At 49.8% G+C, this 13287-nt stretch overlaps 1 long non-coding RNA gene across 1 annotated transcript; it reads right to left on the bottom strand.

Annotated features, from left to right (window-relative positions):
* Positions 1–344: 344 nt before the first annotated feature.
* On the bottom strand, positions 345–12594 carry LOC106047002 (uncharacterized). The gene is made up of 4 exons (XR_001213564.3): positions 11280–12594; positions 8607–8740; positions 6863–6930; positions 345–5930 (listed from the first exon to the last, which is right to left on the bottom strand). It is a non-coding gene; the product is annotated as an uncharacterized lncRNA (long non-coding RNA).
* Between the last annotated feature and the right edge of the window lie 693 nt (positions 12595–13287).

Here is a 13287-nt window from a genome sequence, read left to right as displayed (position 1 = left end):
CAAGGGAGCATCCAGGGCTTTCCTCACTCCAGAGTAGGACCTGGCGGGGCTGGGGGATCAGCCTCAGCACCGTGCCCACAGCCACAGAGTGCCCCACAACACCTGCAGCCCACGGGGCAGAGGACCAGGTAACACTGGGCTGCTCAGGAGATGTTTTCAGAGCACCGCACGTCACTATTCAGCACGAGGAACAGACACACCAAGCGCTCGCCCGTTTGTTTTCACGTCCGCTCCTCTCTCTTCCCCCCTCCATCAGCTTCCCTTTGAGTTTAACTGCAGACACAAAAGAAATCCCTTTCCAGCTCTGAGATACCCGTTATGCAAACAGATGAGGGGTCCCAACTCTGCGCGGGGCCCTGATGTGCCCCTGGCACGTCCCGCTGCTGGGAAGGTGCCCACGGCCAGTTCTTGGTGCTCGGTGGGGGCATTTGGCAGTCACCAGGCTGCCTGAACCGAGAGCAGGGTTGAAAACCAGCCCAAAGCCCTGCCGAAAATCAGACACAGCACAGCCGGTGAGCGACATAAGGGGGCAACCCTCACCACAGGTGGTATAAATCAGAAAGGAAACCTGCACACCCGAGCAAATTATCTTTCCAAGCAGCCTCTCCAGGTCCTTGGTTGCCCTGTAACAGTGTAGGTGTGTTTGGCACGAGCAGCCTGGGGCACTGCCACCACCGAAGGAATGGCTATGGGGGAAAATTTGTAGCTGGTCCCTGTCTGGAGGGCTTGGCTCCCCCAGGGTGCTGCACACCTGGGAGAAGGGTGCTTGTATCACTTAAAGCCAAACACATGGAATAAGTCAACTATTTTACCCAGATTTTTTTTTTTCCTAGAAACCTCTGAGTTTTCTAGGCAAAACTTTCCTGAATACATTAAAATATAGGTATCTCACATCTGGTATGTTCTCATCCTTTAGTACAGTCATCTGGCATCCCATGGTAAAGCTTTATTTCTATAGGGTTATTCTACTATAAAGCTGTTTCCAATAGCTTAAAATTAGTTACAGATTTATAAACAATCACATATTTATGTAAGGAGAGGGATTTTTTTTTAATAAGTGTTTAATAAGACACTCAGAATATGAACTGGCTGTGTTTGAGGATTTTGTTCACTTTTATGGTATTTCTACCCATTTCTTTTATGGGTTCTGGGGAGTTCAGGCTAAAAATGAGGGCTTATAAGAGGTTATAAAAGAACAGAACAGTCATATTTTTCATGGCAGTTTGAACAGCCAGGTTGAAAAAAAAAAAAAAAAAACGAAAAAAAAACAGCAGTGCTTTTCATCCGCATCTTAGCCAACAGTTTTCAGCCAAAGGTAGAAAGAAACACGCACACACACACACACACCGGTCTGAACAGTACTTGCTCAGCATCATTTTTTCTTGTACCAGACTCCCGTGAGCCGCCCAGAAGGGCGTCCCAGCACAGCTGCGTGGATGCACGCAGCCAGCACCTGGAAAGGCAGCGGGGCTCTGGCTGCGTGATCCATTTCTGCTGTTTTTCCCAGATTTGTGCCTTGGCCAGCACATGCAGCGCGCTGTGCAGGTCAACGCCTCGCTTTCTCCATGGTGGGCAGTGTGTGGTCCCGTGCCCCGTTTGCTGCACGCTGTGCTGCCTGGAAGATGGAGCGGTGTTATTTTCTCATGGGCTTCTCTCCAGAGCACCTCCCAGCGCAGCGCAGCGCTCTGCCAGCACTGGAGCTTCTGCTGGAAGTGCAGCCCGAGGAGTGGAGGGCCTTGTGGACTGGGGAAGCTGGAGGAGAGGATCCAAACAGCCATTATTGGCAGGGAACCAAGTGGAAAGCCCCAAAACCTGAGCCATCGGGGTGCGTGTCATTGGGAAGCCCTCTGAGCGTTCACAGCATTGCTCCTGCTAACATCTGGCAAAGCTACGGGCACCTGGCACTTGTGTAAATCAGATTTCCAGGTCTTCAGCAGGCATCCAGACAACAAAGGAACCGCATCTATTGGTGATCTGTGATCAAACACAGCAGAGGTATGCTGCGGCCCAGACACAGACTTGCACGAACCAGGAGGTCCCCATCACCAGGATGGGCTGAGCACCCAGAGAGCCAAAAGCTCAGACTCCTTGTGTGCAGGTGGTGGTGCATCTCGCACAGACCACTTCTGGCCCCTGGTTTTACAGCAAACTTCTTGAAAGAAGAGAAAACAGCCAGTGAATAATTCATTGTGAGCCTCCTGTTTGTAGTCAAGCCTTTCCTCTTGTTTGCAAACAGGGTTACTGGTACCACGAAGAGCCATTCCCCTAATGCTGCTGGAAACAAAGGCTCCCTTTCTCTGGCTGTTTATCCAAAGCAAAGAGGGGGTGTGGGAGGAGGTGGGGAAACAACAGCAGTGAGAGGACATCCCACCCAGCAAGGTCACCCCTGGCGGGAGCAGAGATACCTCCAAGCAAGGAGGGTTTGGGACTCGTAGCCCCCATCCCAGCTGACACTGCCGGCTGTCCCTCTTGCCACCAAGCCTTCCACAGCTTCCTGAGGATCACAAACCATTGTCCCATGTTAGAAAGACTACTTCTGAAGCTGGTAATGAAACTGAAGTTGTGAAAAGTAAAGAATTAGCAAAATTCCTTAAGTGTGTCACTCAGCACAGGGAGGAAAGCAGCCTGCAGGAACATTTTGGAGGGTGAGCAGCAGGGCTGGCCACTGCGGGGTGTGGCAAGGACAGAACAGTTGAGCAGAAATAACATCCCTCTTTGAAATGCTGTACCTTCTGCTCCCACCAACCCCCTCAGTCTGGAATTTGGTGGAAAACCACTATCATTCTGGGCCATCATGCTTGAAAAGCTGTCAACCAGCCCCACAAGACAAGGTTCCTACAAGAAGAGCTGTGGTGGCACAGAGCGCAGCGCGAGGAGACACCCCGTCACCGCTGTCCTTGCTCCATCACTTCCTTCCCAGCTGGGAGGTCAGGGAGAAAGTGTCGTAACAACTTTTGCCTCCTCATTTTGAAGGCAAAGCAGTGAATAGATATGGGATAGCTGCTGGTTAACAATAAGGGGATCCGTACTGGCACTTTTTCCGTGGGGGTGGACGGTGCAGCAGCAGCACACACCTCGCAGCATTCGATTCGGGTGCTTTGCGTATTTTCATAGCACGCCTGGGGACCAGGGAGAGGTTTTGCACGTGTGTTTTTTTCCAGGAGTGCACTAAAAAGCTGCTTCCTCCTTCCCAGGGCCCCCTCTGCCTGCGTGGGCTGCCCTTTGTGAGCTGAGCAGATATGGCAGGAGGGGGAACGTCGGTGGGGTCCTGACAGACCTTATGCTAATTCACCAAAGAGCATTTTAGACCATGCATGGACACTTAATAGAGTGGGAGAGACAGCAGAGAACATGACATTTAATTATGGGAAAGAAAAACCAAGTCTTTTACCCTGCATTTGGCATTCTCCCAACACCCAGAGTTAATTGTTAGGAGGGTATATTAGAAGGCAATGAAGGAGAAGATTGAAAACCCTGATTATGCCAAGTTCCTGAAAATGCTGAATTTATTGAATTTCGCATGAGAAAACACAGGCTGGGTCATGCTGAAGGCAGTGCTAGCAGCCAACGGAGAGCTCAGGGGGTCTGCATGTGCTTGCTGGGGGGGGGGCACGATGCACCCTGAACACACTTCTTTGTGAGCCCCTACCAGCTGCTGGCCAAGCCCTGCTGCACCCCCAGGACGGGGCAGGTTGGGGCAGATGCATCTGCTGGGGTAGATGCCTCTGCAGCATGGGCAGACCTTGGTGTAGGTGATGCTCAAGGCCTTCACATTATTCAGGAGCTCAGCTTTCCTTTGGAAAAGGATCTAAACAGGTAAAGCTGGAAAGGACATCTCAGCTGGAAAGGACATCTCTCTGTGCAGTAGGTTCAGCTATGTGTGCCAGAATTTGGCAAGAGTCTGCAGCAAGAGCGAGCCCAAACCTCTTCAGGAGGTGCTGGCACAGATGCCCCTGACAGCACAAGAGACGCGGGGCTGGACTAATCCATCAGCCCTGGGTGTACCTGGACGATGGGGCCAAATGAGCAGAGAGAGCCCACAAAATTGCTTGCCAAAAATACTCCCTCTGCCTCCAACGGTGTGGTAGCCATGGGCTTCCTTGGACCACGGTGCAGACTTAGCATCCCACAGCACATTCCTCCATGAGCCTGCCCAGTCCTCCGGTCAGCTTTCAGCCCCATCCTGGTGCTGACACAGCCAGAGGGTGACACAACATGTGTTGAGTACAGCACATCAGTCACAGCAGCACAGCCCAGACAGCACCGCATTTCTTTTTTTGGGGCAGCTCATTCATGTCTGGCTGCAGGTGAGGGACAAAACAGGGGCTGGAGCTGACCTGTGCGATCAGCCCCTATAGCAAGAGCCTCAGCCTAAAGCATTGCCCCACGAAACTCTTCTGGATAGGAAAAAAGCACCACTAACTGCAGGCTCCTTCATACCGTTCCCAACCCCACCTGGGTTTGCTGAAGCTGGTTGAATTTACTCTGGATTTTACTTTGGAGCAGGCTGCTTTTCCCTGCCTTTTTTTTTTTTTTTTTTTTTTTTAACATGGAAATCTACACCAGTAAGTGAAACCTGGCTCATGTTTTACCTGCAGTAGCTTTGGATTTACTGCAGGGGGTAACCTTTGGCTGCTGATGCACTTGCTCCTGCAGCAAGGCAGGTTGGAGCAGACTTCAGAGGTTAGCTTCCGTGGGGAGGAAACGCCGGGGGTGGGATTTATAGCCTGGTCCCCGTTTAATTAAAGCCAGCTGCTGGTTTTACCGGTTTCAAATAGCTTAAGAAAATGATCCCTAAATATATTGAAAAGACAGAAAGAGTCTGACGTTTGGGGTAGGGTAACTAAAATGATTATTTTGCAGTAGAGTGCAAATTAGAGCATCAGCTTAGTGGTGCAGACCCCGGTATTTGACATCAACCAGTGCATGACTGTAGGAGCAGACTGCAAGTGGCTTTCACACGGCTCTACCTGCGGCCTCTCCAGGCGAGGTGTCTCCCCATCCATCCTGCCTCGGTGCTCCCGACCAGCCCTGGCACTGGGTTCCAGCCTGAAATGTGTCTGGGGGAGCCCAGAACTGCTGCAGCCGGGGCACCGGTCCCTACGGGCACCCCCGGTGAGGACCCTGATCACTGGACACTGCGTGGTGGAAAAGCCCCTCAAGTACCCGCTGGGGATGGAGACTTAGGGGGGTTCCTGTTGGGACAGAGGGGAACGATGTATGACTTTTGGGTACGTAACTAAGCTGGGCTCTATTTATTTATTTTTTTTTAATGAGTCAAAGATAAATCTACTAACTAGAACACCTAATAAACTGTTAAAGACTTGGTTTAAACACTTCCCACTATTTTTGTAATACTTGGCCCTCTTCGTGAGATTTCGTTTTGGTTTTTGGCTTTTTTTTTCTTTTTAATGAAGCAATTCTTCTCTAAGCACTACAAACATTTTCTTCCAAGGGGCTCTTCGAGGAAAGCACTGGCTGATCATTTGCAAGAGTGCTGTTACTCGGGGGCAGTTTTGCTTGGTAATACTCCAGGAGCCCTGGCAATAATTCACTCCGAAGCCCTGTGCCACATCGGGTTTTCAGGAAGCACGTCAGTGTGTGACTACAAACCGGGCGTCCGACTCTGCATGGGTTAGCGAGAGGAATTTGTGAGCCCACACCTACCGCCAGGTAGGGTAATCAGAAGCGAAACTCAGAAAAGTGCCAAATAAAGACAGGAATGGAATGGGGGAGAGCAGATTTACCCTTTTACAAGGCTCCGTCCCCAAAATCATTTGCCTTTAGTCTGCTGCCACAACCACTCCTGAGGCCTCTGCTGTCCTACCAGTGCAAGCACCCTCAGAGAGACTTGAGACCTCCACACACTGAGAAGAGGGAAGGGTCTGAAGACAGCATGGGCTGATCAGCAGAAAAGCAGCAAGACAAACCTGCAGAGAAAAGGAAAACAATCAATCAAATCAATCGATCAAAAAAAAAAAAATAAATCCTCAGAACAAACCACCTCATCTACAGTGCTTTTAAAGGAATGCAAAATTCAAACTGAAGACGAAAGGATCCGTCTATGCAAGAAGCCTGTTTTCCTAACAAGTAGGGGATGGTTTTGATTCTTTAGCGGCTGGGCTATTGCACAACTCCTGTGAAGCCTGCTGATGAATTAGTTACTTGAAAACCAGCAAAGCTTTGTCCTCTTCATGGCTCGGCTTCCCGGGTGTCTCTGAAATGTTTGTTTATAAGTGGGAGATGACTAACAGGCCTCTGCAGAAAGGAAGTAAATTTAGACTCCAGCTTTGGGAAACTGTCCACAACACGGGGCAGAGTGGAGCCAGCAGAAAACCCCACGAGAGCAGCTGGGCAGCACAGAGGCAGCTCCATGCCCCCGCAGAGCCTGGTTCAACCCCTCAGAGCCACAGAGCTGGGCCTCACCTCTCTCCACACTGCCATCCTTACTAAAAAATCCAGCCTGCAGACACCTGGACCTTGAAAGCACCACTAAAGTACCCGAGAACCAGTCCCATATTCCCCAGCTGACAAAAAGCCAGAAGTGGCAGCACCGCGGGGCTTGCCTTGCCTGTGCGTCTCCACAGGCTGACAACTCTGAAACCTAATGACGGTGCTAAAACCGCAGCTGTCCTTAGCTTGCATCCAGGGAGCACGGCAGTGGTCTATCAGCTGCGGTGGGCTTGTGCAGGCACCCCACACTCCTCCCGTGAGGCCCCAGTCCCCTGATGGAAGCACCCAGCTGATCCCAAATGTTTTCCATGGCATAGCCACCAGAGCACACCAGAGACAGGAAGCCTGGAAGCTCACCTCTGATGTCAGACAAACTCCAACCCACACAGGACAACCTTGTCTTACTTACCAAGATCGGACCAGACACTGGGAACAACAGACCAGCACCCTCAGGGAGCCCACAGATGCCAGCAGCAGCTGAAGAAAACACGCTTTTATTCTAGACAAGCAACCAAATACCTTGAACTCTTATCTGACACTTATCACAAGGGCAACAGAAAAAGGTGCTTGAACCCTAGCCAAAATGTGCTGCTTTTTTTTTTCTTTTTTTTTTTTTTTCCCCCTGCTTGATGAAGCACATGAATCGCAAGAGCAGCCTGTCCCTGGGAATACTTGTACTTACTTGCTGACCTGCTGGCAAGCAAAGCCCTGAAAGGTAATGGTGGGGGCAAAGCTCCAGTCCCTGTTCACCACATGCATCCAGCCCTGAGCAATGCCTTGAAGCACTGCAGTGAAATCCACCACAGCTCTCCTGCCAGAGCCCAGGAGATTGGTTTGAGCCTGGGTATTTTATCTGTCTCCTAAAACACTTCTTTTCACGAGCTATAAAACTCTGGGAAGTTTCATTACTCGCACAAAATCCCAGCCCCTGTGTAACCCACCAAACACAGACCTTTCCTCCTGCCCTCCAACTGGAGCCAGTAAACCTCCCCATATTATTTACGAAATGAAATTCCCACCCGTGTTATTGGCACCCCAGGAGATGCCTGCCAGACGGGCGCGCTCCCGAGAGCCCGCAGGACCACGGCATGCAGCACCGGGCTGCAGGAAAATGTTGGAAGGAGCCCGAGTGAGTGTTTCTGCAACAAAAAAAAAGCATGTGTGCTCCAAACACGCTATTCATGTCATTCATGCTGCTCAGCCAGCCTGTCCTGGTCACGGCACCCGAGCAGGGCTGCAGGACAGGCCCGGGAGCGGAGCCGACCTTTCTGCGGCGTGCAGCAGCTGGGCTCGCGTGTTTCTCAGCTTGCTATTTATACCGGTCTCCCTGTTTACACCTATTCTCTTTTTGTCGCACATCTCATCTTCTCTTTGCTTTATGTAATCTTTTCAGCTCTTCCTCGTTTCTGTTTTCTGGGCTGGAGGCACAGCAGAAAGCAAAGAATGTCACAGAGTACCAGCAATGCCTGGAAGCGTGAGCACTTCACTAAATTCACGGCACGCATTTCACTGCACAGCATTCCTCTAAAATGCACACGCAGAAGCACAGGGAGATTCTGGCAGGGATAACTACATCATAACCCCTCAGCCACTTACTATACCACAAAAAGACGTACTAACAGGCAAATCTGATCAGACAGCAACAATAATTTCAGTGGCAAAAACAACACTTCAAAATGGAGAGTTGCATAAAATGATGTTAGCGCTGAATCCTGAAGGTAAAAGATATTGCCACCTGGGTTTTAGATGTCTTTACATACAAAAAATTATCTTATCATCTCTGCATAGAAGATAGTTACTGATTTAGAAAAGGAAAAATCAAAACGAGAAGCCCAACTGTGAACTCTCTATGGTCTAATCTCCTGATTATACTTGGATTTGAAAATTTCATTAGAAAACAATTACAGAGAAACTGGAAATATCACGGAGGCTTAATCAACAGACCCAGTGGATTTCTTGGCAGCAGAGCGGCTTCAGACAGTGCTAGAAGACTTCTGCATATGTTTTCATGAAATGAAAGTGAAAGAAAGGTTGGTTTTAACCAGCACTTCACAGTGAAAGGGCTTTTGACTGATAAATCAATCTTCTTTTTTTTTCTTTTTTTAAAAAAAGTAGATTTCCTTATATAATGTGCACAGTGGATGAATACCTACCTGCTAAGCCTGCAGTTGCTGCTGGAGTTAACTGCGGCGACACAGCCTCCTTTCACCGAGGGAAGGTCATGGAAGAGCTGCCCTCTTCCTTCATCCCTGTTTGTTATTTCAACAGACCTAGTGGCAGCCAAGAGCTGAGAGAATGAACAAAAGGGAATGAAAATAAGCCCTCAAAGATATGCAAAGCATCAGTTTTTGTTGTTTTTTTTTTTTAAATCTTTCTGCTTGGCCATATATCTATCATATTTTACTGTTCAAATGGCAGAGGAATTTACACAGCAAAACCGGATCAAATCTGCCCCTTGAATGAGTATTACAACATAGATACCTGCTTCTAAATGGAAGGGCCACAGCTGCTTTGCTGCTTCTTAGACCTCGTCATCTCGCCCTGCGTTCAGCTACGAGATCAGGACAATGTTGGTGTGAACAGCAAGACCCCTTGTGGGCCACACACGGCCACACGCCTCAGCAAAATCAAATATACGAAATATAATGTTAAACGCAGGTGAACCCAGATTGTTTAGGCCCGGTGATTGAGCCAGTCATTTTGGAGCCTCAGAGCCCTGCTCACATCCCAGCTATAAATGCTTCAGGGTTAAAAACGATGGTTTTTGTAATGTTCACTGCTGCAAGCCGAGCATCTCCATGGCACAGTGGCTGCAGCAGGAAGATTCTCTCTTTCTGGCTCTGCCACAGCTCTGTACCCCCAAACTTCATCTAGAGAAGCAGTTCCACACAGCCCTGACACATATAGGATGCTGCAGAAACCAGAAGTCTGTGAATATATGGCTCATGCTATAGACCTGGGTATCCCTTGGATTTATGCAGAGGCAGCGCTGTGCCCCCCCAGCTTCCCCTGGCACTGCAGGGCTGGTGTGCTGGCGGTCCTGGGGGCCCTAGCAGCCTGATAACCACAAGTTTCATTCAAGCCAATTATAGTGCTTTATAAATAGAGGATCCTGCTTGTTTTGGAGCCGGCAAACAGCAGGCGGTGGGTCCTGTTTCCGTGAATAGTGCCTGGGTCTGATATGGCCAGGCTGGCCTCAGCCAGCAAGAAAAGTGCTGGGGTCAAAGCGATGTCGTCGGGAAGTGAGAAGGTCCCCAGCCTGGCAGGGACAAGGCTGGGCATGGGGTGTCAGCAGAGCCAGGCTCTCCCCTGCCAAAAACACTGCAGGAACAGAGCATTCATCCTATACCTTCCTGGAGACATTTAAATCAGGCACTTTTAATAATCACAGGTATACATTTAAGGACAAACAGATGCTGTTTCAGGCAGGTTCGTGATGTGCCATGCAGAAAGCAGACGACTTGTTGGTTCATTACCTATAGCTCTATTCCTGGGGAACCAGAGGGCAACAAATTCACCCTGAATTCAATTAGACACCTGCTCAAAGCAATTCCCAACAGCAAAGGCAGCTCGTTTTCTAATTGGAAAACACTGCATCCTTTTTTCTAACCTTTTAATATTATTGATCTTTTTTTTTTTCTTTTTTCTTTTTTTCAGGTGCAGGGGAAAATGCCAAGCGTGATGTCAGCAGACAGAGTTACATGCCACAGGTGCTCTTTCCAAAAGCGGAGCACTAAATGCCAGCCGAAACACTGGCTGGATATTGCAGAGCGTTATCATGATAACGGAGACAAGCTACACCGTGCACATTTGGGGCAGGAGAGGCAAGAGCCTGACCCCTTGAGCCCTTGGCTTTTGCTATGCCAAGGCCAGGTTGCTATATCGTTATGATAAGGGTAATCCTGTTAGGCAAACACATCAAACAAATAGTCATTCATGATTGCAGACCTTGTCTCGGCAAATCTAACCCCAAGTTAGAAATGTGCTGAGTGCACAGTCCCGTGGCACAGCACGCTGCGGGCTGACCGAGGGGTAGGCCGGGGTCGCCTCTGCCCCAGGACCCCGGTGCAGGCGCTCGCCGAGGCTCAGGGCGATGCCTGCAAGTGTCCACAAACTGCCAGAGAGCGAGCCTGCTCTCCTTCCCCTTCACTTCATGTGTAGAAGAGGACAGATGACTCTTATGTCAGGCTGTTTTGCTTCTATATTTATGTCCTGCCTTAGGCTCACAATGTTCAGCTCAGATGCAATCCAGTCTGGTCATATTAATACATCTGGGACAATATTTTTAACAAGCAACATCAAGCCGAAGGCCACAACCGTCCGCAGGCGCCAGGAGCTCTCTGACCCCGCTCACCCGTTTCGCTTACGAAACAGAGAAGGTCCCCAGAAGGAACCCAGGAGGTCCCTTTCTGTCTTTTATGGGACGAACACACTTTCCAGCTCCCCACCCTAACCTCCAAACATACTGGATCAAATTTAATCTCTGCTGTGCTCTGGGAGTTTCTGTAGGTTTCAGAAAGGATGAACATGACTCATTTATTACAGATGCCAAAACCAAAGTTTAATAAGGGGTCGTCACCAATCTTAGCCAAAATAAAACGGACACCCATAGCCCGTGGCCATATCTGAAGGCTTGCAATGTAACTGCAGATGAAGGACCATCTCTTCCTCTGGGTGACATATAAAAAATCAGTTTCAAAACCTAAAAAAAATGGGTTATGCCACCGCTGGACACTAATGCAACAGATCTATGCCACCTGGTTAGCCACTTCTTCAGCTTCCCACCAGCTGGGACTGAGGCCTGGGAGCAGCCTCACGTTACGTACCTCACCCCAGAGCTGGTGGAGAGGTGTCCTTTCCAACACGGAGGGTTTCTGAGCTTGTCTTGGGTTCCCAAGAGTTATTTGGAATGCAGATTTTTGGAAGGGAGTCACGTTAGTTGCGTGACAGCCAGGAAATGAAAGTAATGAGAGAAGGCTTTCCCACTGCATTGTTTCCAAAGCAGATTTTCTTTCATGCTGTGGATCAGGAAGGAGCTGACCCAATCTCACAGAAGAGAAAGCAATCCAGCTGGGGTTAGGGGCAGTTCAGGCTCTCTGTAAAGCGATGACTCACTCCAAGTCAGGGAAGCAGAGAGCGAGCAGCATACGAAGGGAGCGAGGAGGAAGAAGAGGATGGTGCCGAGCGCCATCGCGCAGGGGCGAGCGGGGTTTCAAGGCCCGAGTCCCCCCCGGACAGAGCGATGGCTGATGGTTTCGGTGGGCCTCCTGTGGGCCAGGAGCAGTGCCTGAGCTGTGTCAGACGGGTTGCCACAGCCACGACACGGACAGAAGACAGGCTGCTCGGCGGAGGGCCCGCAGCGGCGGAGGAAATGAAACAGGAAGGTTTCTGGAGAAAATGCTTGTGTGAGCTTTCCACGAGGTGTCAGCAGCAGCTGTTAGTCAGCGCAGCCGGAGGTGCCCCGGGCTGCCAGCCGCATCCTGGCCTGGCACACACGGGTTCCCTAAAGGGGGAAGGGTCCCCATCCAGCACCAGGCTCCTTGTCCCTCCTGGTGACAAGATGACCTGGCTCTGTCACCATCTAAAGACTGCAGAGCAGAGGGGTCCCCATGTAGGGCCAGGACCCCAAAGACCAAACGCAAGCCCTTTGCATAATTTCCCTGCCTAAAGAGGTCGCAGTCCACACTACGATGATGAAAGCAGCGTCGTGGCACCGGGTCTGCAGAGGGGATGCTGTGGCACGGCGAGATTAAAGCCTTTGCTCGGAGGTCGCCGATGCGGGAGGTGGATGTACGGGGTGTGCGTTCCAGCCCAGCGCTTCCGCTGCAAGCCCCAGCTCTCCTCGCTCATTACTTTTCTCTCAAGATGTTTAATTTTAGCTAAACGGCATGCCGGTTGTTTCCGCCTGACTTGTTTACAGAGACTCCAGAGCCGGAGGCTTAAAGAAAACCTGCAGCTACAGCGTGCTGCGGTTTGGGGGCCGTTGTCCAAACTCTGCTGAACTTTGGTCCCGAGCCTGCTTGCAATAGAGGAAACTGGTAAATGTTCAGCATCAAACCCACTCAAAAAGTCAGTGCAAGGACTGGGGTCAAAACTGCATCTTTCAGCCCTTTTAGAAACTGAGGGATGTATTAATTGCCCCTTTTTTGTCTCATGCTCAAAAGCAGTGCTAAACACTAACTATGCTCAACATTATCACTCATACCGCTGTTTTCATTTTGCTTTCAATGTCACCAACAATCACGCCCATTAAGTCCAATATGGCCAATATGGTCCTGCCCTTAATTTAATGAAAACCTCAAGAAACACATGATGTCTGTTGCAACAGCAGAGCTTTTCCCTTTTTCTCATTATGTGGATGGGTTTCAGTAGCATTAAATGGGCTTTAGCTGGTCACTGGCTGGAGAAACCAAAAGATCAACGTGCTGGAGGAAGGTAAAGAAAAAATAGCTCCAAGAGGACACATCACAAGGCAACGAAGGGTTGCATTACTCAGACATGGTTGTGCCGACAGACTAATCCTCATCATGTGCCAAGGAACCTGTGATAAGCCCTCTCATAGTCAGATAAGTAATAAGATCAGTTACTTAATTCAAAGTGATTAAACCCAGGCTGGACTGCAAACAAACAAGTCGTGTCTGCAGGTCTACACATAAAATGCATATCATCATAAAACCAAAACCTTCCTGGTTTGTCGGGTTTTGTCACTATAAGCAGTTTCAGGGCAAATACAACACTTTTTCTCCAGCACAGCGCAGCCCACAAACAGGCTGTGTTTGCTGCAGGCAGGTTCCTGCTTTGAGTGGATGTGACAAACACATTTTGCAACCAGGG

Source organism: Anser cygnoides, chromosome 5 (genome assembly GCF_040182565.1).
Source record: "Anser cygnoides isolate HZ-2024a breed goose chromosome 5, Taihu_goose_T2T_genome, whole genome shotgun sequence".
NCBI classification, from domain to species: Eukaryota; Metazoa; Chordata; class Aves; order Anseriformes; family Anatidae; genus Anser; species Anser cygnoides.
The sequence above is the reverse complement of the archived record's forward strand: the minus strand, read 5'-3'. Positions and strand labels throughout refer to the sequence as shown.